We start from the raw sequence: 15,381 nt of genomic DNA, 5'->3' as shown, positions 1-15,381 counted from the left end.
CATGTATTTCATATATAATTATACATTTATAAATAATTATGAGTGTTTATGTATATTTATACATATTTATACATATTCATGCATGAACAATTTTTTACCGGCTATCTAGACACGTGGGCGCTTTGTCAAATTGGACATCTTATATATATGCATTAATAATTGTGACATATATATATATATATATATATATATATATATATATATTGGGTCATTTAAAAAATATCCGCGGTTTTTTCATTCAAAAATTGAACAAAAAACCGCGGATACTTTTTAAATGACCTAATTGTAATATATATATATATATATATATATATATATGTTACAATTATTAATATTTAATACAATAATACAATAAAATTATAGCAAAATAAACACGATGTCTATGACAGAAAAAGTTCTATTGCAGAAATAGCTGTTCTTGTTGTATCGGTATTAGATAATTGTACTAATAATATATTAAAAAAAAAAACACCGTCGATGGGATTAATTTGCTGCGTAATACAAAGGTTTGCCGCGAACGTAACAGAAAATCACACTGAAGTCTACTCTATAATCGGGAAAACACTAGATTAATTAGGTTGATTTGGATGAAATTTTTAAGAGATAGAATTATTATTAATCTTGTATTGTTTGATATGAAAGATAAATTAAAGATTCAGCAGACATGTTTTATGAAGTTTAAAATTTTACTACGAGTCCTGCCGTTTCGGTTCAAGTTAAATTAGATTAAATTAATACTCGATCAAAATCATTCTTTAATTTATGAGGAACTTAATCGGTGTCGGTGAGGTCTAGTAGAATCGCTGTAATGCCCAGAGCGAGCCACGATGCAGGAATATCCGTTTCGCGGCTAGCAGCTCGACAGTGCGAAAGCGGAACGCCAGTTGTACGTGGACAGTCGTCGACGAGTTTTCGGCTACCATGGTCACGTTGTCCTCAGCTGCTGGTACAAACAGAATCACTTGGCCGGTGCATTGCCCCGGTCATAAAAGCCGCTTGCTTCAACGGCCGTGCTCGTATCAGTACGTAAATTAACGTAAATGCTATTTTCTGTCTATTTCCGGCCGCGCAGACAAATCGCATCGTATCGATCGTCCGCCGAGTGTCACGTCACTCGGAATAGTTCTTGTGTGTGCTCTGAAAAAAGATAGTGTGTCGATCGATGCTTTTTGAAACAGGATCAGCTTTGTGAACAAGAAAAAGAACAAAGAAAATATACATATATATATATATATATTCTATATATTATGTTCTATACTCGTAGCCCACAAATATGTATATATGTAGAAATTTTTCCTATATATATATATATATATATATATATATATATATATATGTATACATAGGTAAAGTTTGTGTGTGTGTGTATATATATATATATATATATTTATTTATTTATTTATTTATTTATTTATGTGCATATATATGACAATGAGTATAGAACATGTTTTATGCATATATATATATACATCGAGACATAAATACCTTGACACCCGAAATTACATACATATCAGGGAGACGAGAATGAATGAAAACACGAAAAAGCATGTTGAGACATTTATGTCCCCGTGTGTATAGTATTTATGAAAGTGTATATGTGCATATGTATATACTTGTATTCCACCCGGGAAATATTTTATAATGGATATATTATATATATAATTAATATGTAATAAATATATAATAAAATATGTTAATTTTATATATAATTATATATGAAACATTATTTCTCGGGTATATACACAACATGTATTTATAAAATATATTATAATCATATATATATATATATATATATATATATATATATATGTGTATATATAAATTTATATTATTTCTCGGTAAAAAATTTTTCATCCATGAATATATATAATATAATATGTATAAATATATATAAATATTCATAAACATGTATAATCATATATGAAATATGCTCATACATGTTTATACAGCCTTCTTTCTTTCATAAAATGACTTTTTGGGTAAGTTAACTTTTTGTTTTAACTAAGTTAAATTAAAGTTAATAACCTTGAAAATTTAATTTAGTTAAGATACAAGTTAATTTATAATGAAATTAATTGAATTAAAAGTTAAGTTAATAAAAAAAATAATTGAAAAGTTAAAAGTTAAATTTGTTACTTGTTATTTTTTTAAATTCATGATTCTAGAGTTCCAGTCTTGCAAATAACGGAAATGACAAATATATACTTCATTTAGAAAATACTCTATATTTTATTTACATGTTTTGTTTATATATACTTTAGTATATAAGATTCGACTATGAATACTGGCCTGTGGTATGACTAAAACTTCAAACACAATACGAGGAAGTAGCAATAGTAATAAAGAATAATAGATTTTAACCTATCAGAAACTAGATACATCGAAATATGATTCTTGACAGATTGAAATCTGGGAGTCGAATGAAGTGAAAATTACAAAAATGAATAAATTCACTAGAATATTTATAATTTCATTGGTCAATATTTAGTAAATTTGCCCATTTTTGCAATTTTCACTTCATTTTAAATTATCGCTATTGCCACATATTATATCTGAGACTTAACTTTAAAGAATTAAATAAAAAATTAATAGTTATGGATAAAATGTAACTAAAGTTAAAAAGTCTAAAATGTAACTAAATTGAGTTAAAATTAACTTTTTAATTTAACTTTAATCTTTTTAACTTAGCACTACCCAATCCTGCTGTTTAGTGTAATAGAAATAAAAATAATAATATGAAAATATTAAAAATAATTAAAAAAGTAATTTTCACATTATTTGATTAAAAAAAAATTAAGTTAGAAGAAATATAAAAAAATAACTTATGTACAATTATATATAAAATTATGCATAATTGTATAAGCAATTTTTTTTACATTTTTCCAAACTTGTTTTTTTTTTCTAAAACAAACAATGCGAAAATTTATTTTCAATGTTTTTACATTATTATTATTATTTGTATTACACTAAATAGTAATTACTCAAAAGAAAGAGAAGGATGCATATAACATATAAAGCGTGAACATATATAATTATACATATATGAAGATTTATATGTATGTTTATATATATATTTATGTATATTCATGCATGAAACATTTTTTATGTGATTTATATGGTGATTATATGTGATTTATATGTGTATATGTGTATATGTGTGTATATAAATGCATTTTATGTTTTATATATATATATATATATATATACTTTATAAATATACAAATGTATTGATATTTAAGAAATTTATTTCTGAAAATAATTTTTAATCTTTTTTAACGCGTCTTCATTACGCACTTGTCACGCACTTTACGCTGCGATCTTTTAACAGACACCTAATTCGTATTCGATACAGAAATGATTTTACGGAATTGCAATCGCCTGTGTTTTAATCGCGAAACAGACATTTCCATATAAACGAGCGATTTTAATGTAATGCCTTTTTTTAATCGCAGAAGTTTTATTTCTTACATGTTTTCAGTTCGTCGTAAAAGACTCGAATTTCTCGGTGAATAGACTCGAGTGAAACAACTCAAAGTAGGAAGCGTTGGAATTCATACCCAGCAATTTTCCAGATACCGTTAGAATGTCCGTAGCACAATTTCTAGTGAAACTACGACGGTGATAAATCGTACGTTTGCTATATATATATTTCTCGCGATGTTGATATGAGCAAGTAACTCGTGCGCGAGCGCCCATATAATTATCCCTCTCATTAAATCATCAAGGTTAGAACATGGCCGTGAAATCGATTAAAGATAAAATATCTTCGCGATGTACGTAAACTGGTTTACACAAAGGGAAAGAGAGAGCGCGCGAGAGAGAGAGAGAGAGAGAGAGAGAGAGAGAGGGGGAGAGGGGGAGGGAGCAGAGAGGGGATGAAGAAAATAAAAAATAAAAAAAAAAGTACAGGACTTCCGCCTTTCGATTCATATTTGATTTGCAAACAAACGAGTTTGAAACGCAATCATTGACATTTACTCTCTTATTTTATAAGATTTCGGAAATTTTTTTGAAGCAATATAAAAAGATCTATATTAATAATAACAAAGATATATAGAAATACAAGTATTTTTACATATATGTATACATACATGTATGCATACATTATACATGCATTATATATGTATATATGGATATATAAAATACATATATTCCCGAAATTAAAAAATTTTTTATACATGAATATGTATAAATATATATATATGTATAAATATACAAAATATTCATAAACATATATTATATTATATAATCATATATGAAATATGTTCATACATGTTCATACATCCGTCTTTCTTTTGTACAATTACTTTTTAGTATAATAGAAATAATAATAATGTAAAAACATTCAAAATAATTAAAGAAATAATTTTCGTATTGTTCATTTTAGAAAAAAAACATGTTTGTGAGATATAAAAAAAATTGCTCATAAATAATTGCATAATTTTGTATATAATTATATATAAGTAATTTTTTTTACATTTTTTCAAACTTGATTTTTTCTAAAACAAATAGTGCGAAAATTACCTTTTTCATTATTTTTAATGTTTTCACATTACTATTATTATTTCTATTACACTAAAAAGTAATTTTACAAAAGAAAGAGGGATGCATGAACATGTATGAACATATTTTATATGTATATGATACGCGTTGATAAATATTTATGTATGTTTATACATATTTATATATATATTCATGCATGAAAATTTTTTTATCAGGATGTGTATAGTGTTTCATGCATGAAAAATTTTTTACCGAAATGTGTATAGTGTTCAAAAACAAATTAGAATAAGAGAACATATATGGATCAGTAATTCACAAACAACAGTCATAAAAGTTAACGACTCGTTGTTGCTTTTGATATACGTTTGGAATACGCAATCGAAATTTATGTTTAAAAGAGCGTTCATACCTATGTATTATTTTGTGAAAGTAGGACAGTTTCTCGTTTATACGTACCTACTTCCACGTCTCTACGTGACTCACTTCCTCTTTCACTTATTTCATCTGGATCTACACGACGCTCTATATCATCTTTGAAACGGCGCAAAAAGTTCTTTCGAAGCGCAGAAACCTTTTGCATTGTTATATACTTTCTGTACAACGATATTGTTTTATACGAAACAAAAGGCTAAGAAGCTATAGAGTTGCCAATGGTTTTGACCTGGATATCTGATTTTCAGGAGTTTTGTCCGGTATCTGCTATTGACAAGTCAAGTTGCAGTTGTCCAGTTTTTAAATATATCCAATTAGTAAAATGAAATTATTATATTATAAAATTTATAATGAACAGACTTCGCGATTTTTAGTGACGTTTCTTCATTTTAAGCCCTCACTATTATGCTACAGTTATATATTGAAAATTTTATTTTTTGATAAAATACTTTTATTACTTATAATGTAATGTTTTCTTATATATGTTTAAAAATATATTTTTGCTTTAACAAATGTTAAACGGTTTTTATTTTAATATGTTTTATAAAAAAATGTTTATAACGAATGTTAAGGCTAATTCTGTTTGTCCCTTTTTGATCAATAAGACAAGAGACAAACAACAAGAAACAGAAAATAAAAAGTACATTGTAGAATTTGCTTAAATGTCATATGTGTAAAACATAGTTCAATTTTGTGTTTAATAATAACATATATTTTAGATTAAATAATAATTTATTTTATTTGAAACTAAATTCTGATTTTTTAATTGTTTGCAAAATAATATCGCGTAAAATAATTTTTTACTAAATTGTATATTTAATCTAATTTTATGATTTCATAAAATTAGATTAAATATAAAATTTAGTAAAAAATTATTTTACGCTATTATTTACATATTTCAGTTTTGTTCGATTAAATTTCGATTTCAAAGAGAAAATATTTGAGATTTTAAACTTTTACCCAGTGAAAGTTAATATCGATACGATGTCGAAATGATATCTTGGCTGTTAAAATTATTCAGTATCTCTAATTAGAGAGAATAAACAAACTCGATGTGTGTTCGAATTTTGATTTATTTTCGAGTTGCCTTAAATAAATAATAAATATTTAATCCTATTACTGTTTTGTTCAATTTTAATATCATAATTATTGCATATCTTTTTATGTAAAATCTCAAAACGAGATTGAAATGATATCAATATAATATTTTTGATTCATTGAAAAAACTCATCAATTTGACGTCAGTTTGATGAATCATTTTTTTATTGATAGAGAGAAAGAAAGAAATGATTAATCATTTCTTTCTTTCTCTCTATCAATAAAAAAATGATTCAGCAGACTGAATTATTGTTCAAATGTAATTGGTCACTTCTCTCTCCGAGATTTCGAATAGATTTTCAGCATCGTGAATACAATTAAAACTTTAAAAATGGTGAGCAATATTAATATATACCATATATGGTATGTATGAAAATCGATATTATATAATAATATATATATATATATATATATATATATATATAGAGTGTGCGTGCGTGTGTGTGTGTAGGATGTACGGACAAAACGCGTCTGTGTTTTTAAGACTATCTTAAGTACAATCTTAAGATATCGTAAACTGATCAAGAATCGCATCTTAATTACACATTACTGAAGACGATCTTAAAATGAGAAGATTAAGAAATAATTATCAATTCGATGTCGAACCGATAGTGATTATTAATACTAACCAAAAAATGTTTCAAAGCATTTGTAGCATCATGTGATCCTAACTTATTCTGTAGTTTATCAAATTCACTGTAGTTTATCAGATTTGACATTGGTCGCGTTCAGCAGACTTATCTATTGCGAAGCGGATTTATGAGTGCTCACTTATTTTTAGATAATTATAGTATTTTTTTTAGATAAACTAATAGCAACGAGCGTTCACGGATTCGTTTCCCAACAGTTGAGTCTGATGAACGCGACTATAGTTTCGACTTCAAAAATTATTCAAAATCGAATTGATTTCGATATAAAAAATTGTTCGAAATGAAGCTGATTTTGATGTCGAAATTTTCTTGAAACCGAGCCTGAATCTTTGAATTTCGAAATTATGTTGGATTTCTACTTCTTTTCGATGATTATTTTGATATCATTTCGATATCATTTTGATTTGTTATTTCTCACTGAGTAGATGTAGCAACTATATAAGAGGATTCTTGATCCATTTTTGCTATCGTTCATTAACATTAAAAATTGTAGAGACTAATTCCGTTTCATTAGTTGCTTTGTGCACGCGCATTTTTTTTTGAAGTATTTAACAATAATTACCATAGTAACAACATTACGATGTAAAATACGGTTGATATTATCGGCACATTTAATTTAAATGTTATGCACCGATAGACTTCGTATAATAGTTATAATCGCATGATGATAAGATTTGTGCGGTTTCCATTTTTTTCTTATTGAGAGTGAGTCGACTTTTTATATACTATAATTAACGATCATATAATTACTGATTATATTTTCTATAAAATAGATAATTCAATGTGTTTTCATTCATTCTTAATTGCTTGATAATTATTTCATGAGTAGGATGTTTTTCCTCTTATTGTAACAAACATTATTGAGTGATTGTGCCAAGCTTCATGTTTAAAATGTTCTCATAATAAATCATTTAAAAATTATTTCAATTTTTAAATTTTTTTATTAAAGATAAATCGCATAAATCTTATGGAAATTTAATTTCGGTCGAATTGGCTGAAAATTTAATATGTTGTAGATATCATCGTCCTGATAAAAAGTCTCTACAGGCATGATCCTCTATAATGAATCTATAATTCATTTTTAAGAGGCGTCATTTTTTAAAAAACGCTAATTTATTTCCTTCTCATAAAGTTCAAAGAATTTTTTCATAATTTTTTGCCAATTATTTAGCATTTCTTTCTTTTTCTTATTTGGGCAACATGAGAAAAAAATTCTGAAAAAACTCTCTTACTCTATAATTGAAAATAAGCAATTTTTGCTACTTACTGTTTTTCTGTAAAGTTGATAGTAAAAAATTTGAGTAAAAAATTATTAAAAATCAATATTCGGCGATTTTTAGTAATTAATATCTTGTTAATTATTGCGAAAATTATAAAATGATATAGGGCTTTTTGACACATGTCAGTTTAGTCCACTTTACCTGTGCGAGAATTTTATCGTTACTTATCAAACTCTGTTAGGTTCTTATTAATTTACAACAAAAACATAAATCTTATTAATTTATTTTATTACAATATTGGAGAATTAAAATTACATTTTTATTCAAACATGGAACCTATATACGATTTCTCTATTCAATTATCAAAAAATTTGTGCATTTAAAAAAATTCAAAATTCATTTGAGTGAAGACGCGTTATTGCGTCTTTTCACTCAAATGAATTTTTTTAAATGCACCTATTATACAAACACGCGCAATTGACAGCGTACACAAAAAATCATATTATTGTTATTATAAATAATAATGATGATGATTCAATGATTTGTACACAATGATGAAAATTGCAATAAATGTACACGGAAAAAAATCGTTACAGTTGGATAACTAAAAGTCACTCATAATATATTTTTCAGTTATAAGAGCTATATAAAAATTGATACGAATTTACAAAGGAAATATACTTATTTTTTGGTAAATTTATTGACTTTTTGTAATTTTTTATCTAAAATTTGTATTATCTCTCTTATTTTGGAAAATATTCAAATATTATGAAAAGTTAGTTGAACGTGGTATATTTATAAATCATTTATAAATTTATTTTTAGTATCGCTAAATTTATTCGTAATATTAAATATATGTATTTAAATTTCATTCTTATACAATAAATTTACAACTTGGCGTGGGATTTTACTAGTGGCATGATATCTTTACTTTATCAGTATTTTAGAAAAAAATATGCTTGCGCACTGGCAAATATACATATTCTGAGAATATACATATCTGGTATTTTCCGTTCTTCATAAGCGATGTCATAATAAGTAGTGTAGTTTCCGATTCTATCTTTTAATTAATAAAAGCATCTTGACATTAAAAAGTCAGTATTACAATTAAAAATAAGAATTATACTGTGAATTATATAGTGTATGTATATGTATTCAGATGTAAAACTTGCACCATCAACCTCCAAATTCATATTAAAACTTATAAAGGAAAGTCATCGATACTGACATAGCGATCTTCCTAAAGCGATACTCCCTTATTTCTCAGGAACTATTGCACTTTATTAATATTAATAAAATTATGATCTGTTTACCTAATTAAAGAAATACAAACTCATAATTTGTGTATTTGTGGCTTATTTCTATACCAAATCAGCTAAAAATGAATTCTACGAATGCGAAACTAAAATTCTTATTTTCTTTTGCAAATTGCGTAGTTTAAATAATAGATGACTGTATCATTTATAATATTACGTCGTTTTAAATGCTTGTAGTTTCTTAAATCAGTTTTATTTGTATAATATTATTTTTTCTCTTAGTTTTTTTATAGTACGATTTATAATTTAAAATTGGGATACAGTATAAACCGCCACACCTGTCTATAAAACAGACCATAAACTAACTTAATTCTTGTAATGTTTATACAAGTAGTATCAAATAGCTCTAATGGAGCTGAAGGCAATCGTGCATATGTGGAAAAAGTCTTGGAAAAGTATTATAAAAATTGCTTATCTATCTGATAAAAGACATTTTTTAGTTTGTACTTATGTTGTTAAAATTTTATTTTTACTTTTTGTTTAAAAAAATATTGTCTAAAGACAAAGTGATATGTCAGTATCGGTAACTTTTTTTCTAATATCAACGTATTATCTTTTGTCTTGATTAGATTAAATAACTATGACTTTGTTTAACATTAGTAAATAAGGATATATAGTAAATAATAATTTATTGTATGACACTGTGTCTTTTGTTAGAAAGTAGTCCAAAGTTTTTCAAATTTACTTTTTTTTAAGGAGACATATGAAGATTGGCATATTTTAATAATTGTTAAGATATGACCATCTTACGTTATCCCAACCAAATGTATTGATAAGCGGAAATTATCATTATTTCTAGTTGTAACAAGCATAGCGTTTTTGTATATTAAATTATGTGATAATGATTTCCTAAATTGTACGACTGATAGATAAGAAAAACCGGCACACAGTTCGTGTAGATTTTGCACAATTCTTTGATAAAACGAAATAGATATCTTTTTTTTACTCTTTGTGCTTAAAAACGCATGGAACAGATTATAAAACCTAGGCCTTTGATCATCAGTCGCGTATCGGATAATCGTGTCCAGGAATTTGTACTCATAGTCGAAGTAAAAGTAAAAGTCCTAGTAAAATTTGCAATATTGTTGAACGAAAATCAATGTGAATGTAATGCACGGTCGATACGAGCTGAAACATTCCAGTTTACGCGCCATGTCCGGGTTTTTTTCTTCGGGTGAATATAATTTGACGTCAAATCTTTTACATAATATTAAACATAGTTACTGATGCTGAATTGGTGAAATCTATTTAATTTATGATGAATAAAAGATTAATAACTTATAATTAATTTCAATTAAGGAATCAAAAATCTCATTCTGTCGTCATTATTTTTTAAAAACATGTCTATCTTTTAATGAAATAATTTTGAATTCTAAATCGCTGCTAAATTTTTTGTTTTATTGTATTAATTTTTTTATTTTGTTAAAAACTAGATCCTTAATACGTTTGTATGATATATCTTTATAAACTTCTTTCAATTTCTGTTAATTTCTCTGTGAAATCTTTAATAACAATTGACTAATTCGCGAAATAAAATTCCATTTTGAAAAAAACAACTATTTGCTTTGAAAATTATTAATGGTGAATTAATTTATGTTATGACATTGATATGTAATTTTATTATATTACGCGATAGATCTATGTATAACATAAAATTTATTGCTATACATATAGCAAAAACTTATAGAACGTAGTTCTTCTGTTTTTTTTTTCAACAAAAAAAAAGGTGACTATAATTTTCCGATAAAATATATTCATTACCTTGACGCAAAATACGCGTGAGAATCATTGAATCATGCTGTTTGAATGGAAGGAAGCACTCTTTTTATAAACTTAGTGCTCTGTAAAATTGTGATGCAATAATATATACAAATTTTATCTATTTGGACATGTTTGTTAATGATATATTAATCGTTACGCGTCGAAAGTAAAAAAAATAAATAAACTTTTATCGATTTTCCAATTTCGAAAAAATATATAGCGGAAAATTTTCTCGGAATATCAAAAAATAGCTATTTCTTTATTAATTCTTAAGCTTTCTAGGATTACAGTCTCGAAATCGTGCATCGGTGTAAAATTAGAATAGAATAGAATTTTATTACTTCAGCTTACTATTATCAAAAAGGGACTTGGTTTACAATAAATCTCTTAAATACACTCATCCTTCCAAACCGCAGATAAAAAAACCTAAACTATTTGACTCTCTTTTTATTTCTTATACACTACGCCACAAATATCTTGTTCCTAATTTTCTGTTGGTTCGTAAGTATCTTGGTAGCTACTTTAATCTATCTTATCACAGTTCCGACTATTACAGTATAGATTCTTATAATCTATAAATCCATGCATCACAGCGCCTCATTAAAATACATAATATATTATATAAATATAAAAATATATAAATACATAATGTAATACAATACAAACACATAAAAATATCTCCTAGCATTTCTAACAGTATACTTTACTATACAGTATACTTTAGCCAGTATACTGCAGCCAGACACAATCTTGTTCCACTATCTACAATATATTACTTCATGTCAGTTACCTTGATAATTCTCTCTTCATCAATTCTCTTTTTTCTAATCTCTTTTTCCCTTTCTCTCTTTAATTTACTTAAAACTTTACATTTTTCTGAATCTAATTCTTCGCTCCTATATTCCTTCCTATCTTCTCTTAAATCTCTGAACCAACTACACACTTTTTAACATTCCTCTACATAATGTTCCATGTAATCCTATTCCGCAGAATACGCAGCTTCTATATTCCTTATCTAATCAATATTTATTTCCTTCTTTTATATTTCCACATCTAAGTCTTGCATCATCGGTGTAAAATTTAATATAACGTCATTTACAAGTCATTTTTCAAGTCGATAAGCGAACTTGATGACCGATCGAAGCACTTTTTCTCAATTCGGAGAAATCCTTTCGATTTTTTTTAAACAAAATCATCCTCGGGGATGTATATATGTCTCATTCCTTTCAAAGTTCGTTCTTGAAGGTACTACTATTGTGCATTCAACATTAACATAATGAGTAACTCGACTTATTGTCGTGATGACCTCGAGAACGTGAGAGCCGTCCTCGCGTCTTTGTCAGAGCGTTTATTTAGAGCATACTCGCGAGATTATATCTACGAATTATACATACGAATGTACATCTGCAATTTTACTTCTCGATCTTTGTTTTTTGCAGTCAGTTATTACTGTGTAAATTGCATTAGAAGTTCTTTTGCATCGTATGTTATTACGATGAATAAATAAATTTACTTTGTTACAATTCCAACTGGATTCGCCGACTTTATATAAATTGCAAAAAATGAAACGCGGCTGAGAAAATTAAAAAATATATTTCATCATTTTATATTTTTTTGAAATTTATCTATGTAAACTGAAAAAAACTGAAAATACAGAATCGCGTTGTATGTGACAATTTTTATTAAAATGATTATAATGCCAAATATATTCCTCCGATTTCCTTCGATGTATAGTATTATTTATTACTTGTTGATCAATATTTTTATTATATTATGTTGAATTATTTATATAATATACATTTATACTTATATAATTTAAAATGGGTTCAAGGAAAACATCTTTTTATTATGTTAAAAAAGTAATTTGTAAACGAGTTTGTGATAAATTTATTTCTTCAATGTATCGACATGCATAAACATTAGTTGATCTAATCGATTTTATCAGTTTAACAAATTAGTATAGGTTTCCACATATACGTTTGAATCTGATCGATTTTATCAGTTTAACAAATTATTATATGTTTCCATTTTTCTTTTGCATTAAACTTTCAAAATCGCACTTCGTTTATTGAAAACTTGCATCACTTGCATTGTTCTTTCTTTTATTCGGATTTATTATTCGCATAGATATAAGTCATGCAAAATATCTGACTACAAATTCATTTGCGAAATTATGTGTATATTGATTATCGCAATTTTTACGCAATATCATTAATTTTTTAGTTAAAATTTACATAAACACTTATTTAGCGCATAATACAATAAATTTAACGCGATCCATCTACAATGCAAATATCATGTTAGTTCAAGCATAATTATTATATACCTTTCGCTTTTTAATTTATTCGATTATCCTGATTTATACAGAGTGTTAGTTAAGTATGTTACTCAACAGAGCGATTTTTTTATTTATTTCAAGTAAAAAAGTCCATATAAATATGTCCTAAATAACTTAGGATTAGATTCCGAATACAGGTGAATGTTAGCAAATGTTTGACGAAACAGTAAATTGCTTTGGAGATATCTTCCTGCATAAATATGCTTCACGTGAGTTACCATTCGCACAATAGTAAACGAAGTAACAAAGTCAAAGTCACAAAATCAAAAATAGATTTTTCCTAGATCACCAGACATAAATCTTTTGGATTATTTCCTTTCGAGGCATCTGAATTCATTGGTTTATACTAAATTGAGAATGAGAATGATTTGAGGAATCAATTATTTCATGCGAGGCAATACGTAACACACCTGGTATCTTTGAGCATATATGTCAATCTTTGAGAAGAAGGTTCGATGGATGTATCATAGCGCAAGGTGGACATTTTCAATAATTCACCTAATTGTTTTAGTTCATCAGAAGAACTGAAGCCTGTTTTTGTTTTTCTATTTTTGACTAATTTTTGACTACTAGTTCGAACTATTTCTTTCAAATAAACAGATTATTACTACACGTTTAAATTTTTTTATTTCGGAAACTAAGCCGTTTAGGACACATGTTTATATGGACTTTTTTATTTGAAATAAACCAAAAAATCTCTGTTGAGTATGGCAACATACTTAACTAACACCCTATAAATTAATTAATTTCATGTTCCAGATTTACAATCACATCGATTCTTGTTTTTTTATCTTGTATCATTTTATATAATTTTTTTTATATTTAATAAGGTTAAATCTTAATAGGTATAGAAAGCAAAGAATAAATATCAATCATAATTATTGAGGAATATTAAAAATATAATTTTAGGAATTAAAAACGCGAAATGTTAAATAGACTCTATTTAACATTCTGTGTTTCTAATTTCAAAAATTATAATTACTATTTAATAGAGCAAAAGATGTTGTGAGACAAGCAACAGTAAAAATTCATTGTTATACATCAATTTTATATTTTCTTGAAATGAATTAAAGAATGAAAAATGTTTTTAGAGATGCATTTGAATAAAATGTTTGCAAAAATATTTTCAGAAAAGCTCACAAAAAATTGTTCACATGATTAAAAAAAAAAAGAAATGTTAGAAAAACATTTTTTAAATTTTTTTTTCAAAAATCAATTATTTTTGTTTATGGTATGTTTATTTTTTTAGGATAAACAGATTAATTCTCACTATGCGATCAATTTGCAAAGTACAAAAATCGCTTTCTCAGCGCAACAAATGATTCTATTTTTGCTAATATCGAAGATCCAATAATTCGATGCTCGATCGTAATGTGGAGTAATGAAGTTAAAAATTTCAGAAAAATTCCGCTACGACTGTTCAATGACCAATACGGTCGTCTGCATAAAACACCAACAATTTGATATCTTCTCTTTGTTCTTTACAAGACAAATTTCTTTTGCACACGCGTATCTCACAATAATTCAGTCGAAGTAACGATTAAACAAACCGGTTTTTTATGTGATTATCCTTCGCCTTTGCATTTAATCAGTCTTTCTTAATTACTTACTCGTTAGAACGGCAACAAATTGACTCGTCATTTGCAAATGACAATGTAAAACTTTTATAAATATCGCAACGTCAGATTGTGTGTACAGATAGTCAGATATATGTACATATATATATTACAATTTATATATATTACAATTTATATCACAAATTTTTAATAAGAGGATAACGAAATCAATTTTTAATAAATAACGAATTTAATGAGAAGATAATGATTTATGTTTACATATGCGTGAGCATGATTCTTTCTCCGAAAAAGACTGTATTATGTTAATATGGAACGTAAAATAAACGTGACGTTTTTAATATAAGATAGGGTCAGTTAACAAGATAATTAGAAAAAAATTATTTGAGGACCTAAATTTATTTCGTAGTAATATATGTATAATATATGTAGGTATATCGCATAAACTTGTTTCTGATGACTTTGTGAAATAATTTCTTTGTAGTTATT

General features: G+C 26.4%; 1 protein-coding gene and 1 long non-coding RNA gene across 2 annotated transcripts in view; one reads left to right on the top strand and one right to left on the bottom strand.

Moving 5' to 3' along the window:
• Positions 1-878: 878 nt before the first annotated feature.
• The window catches only part of LOC105143817 (ATP-binding cassette sub-family G member 1), a 43,363-nt gene continuing 28,860 nt past the window's right edge, over positions 879-15,381 (top strand). The window contains exon 1 of the mRNA XM_011052322.2: positions 879-1,022. The gene's annotated coding sequence lies outside the window, so the exon portion shown is untranslated. The remainder of the gene's footprint in view (positions 1,023-15,381) is intronic.
• Positions 1,047-3,847, bottom strand: LOC147909744 (uncharacterized). Its single transcript, XR_015545190.1, has 2 exons — positions 3,469-3,847; positions 1,047-1,137 (listed from the first exon to the last, which is right to left on the bottom strand). It is a non-coding gene; the product is annotated as an uncharacterized LOC147909744 (long non-coding RNA).

This window comes from Acromyrmex echinatior, chromosome 5 (genome assembly GCF_024713525.1).
Source record: "Acromyrmex echinatior isolate Ae372 chromosome 5, ASM2471352v2, whole genome shotgun sequence".
Lineage (NCBI taxonomy): Eukaryota > Metazoa > Arthropoda > Insecta > Hymenoptera > Formicidae > Acromyrmex > Acromyrmex echinatior.
The sequence above is the reverse complement of the archived record's forward strand: the minus strand, read 5'-3'. Positions and strand labels throughout refer to the sequence as shown.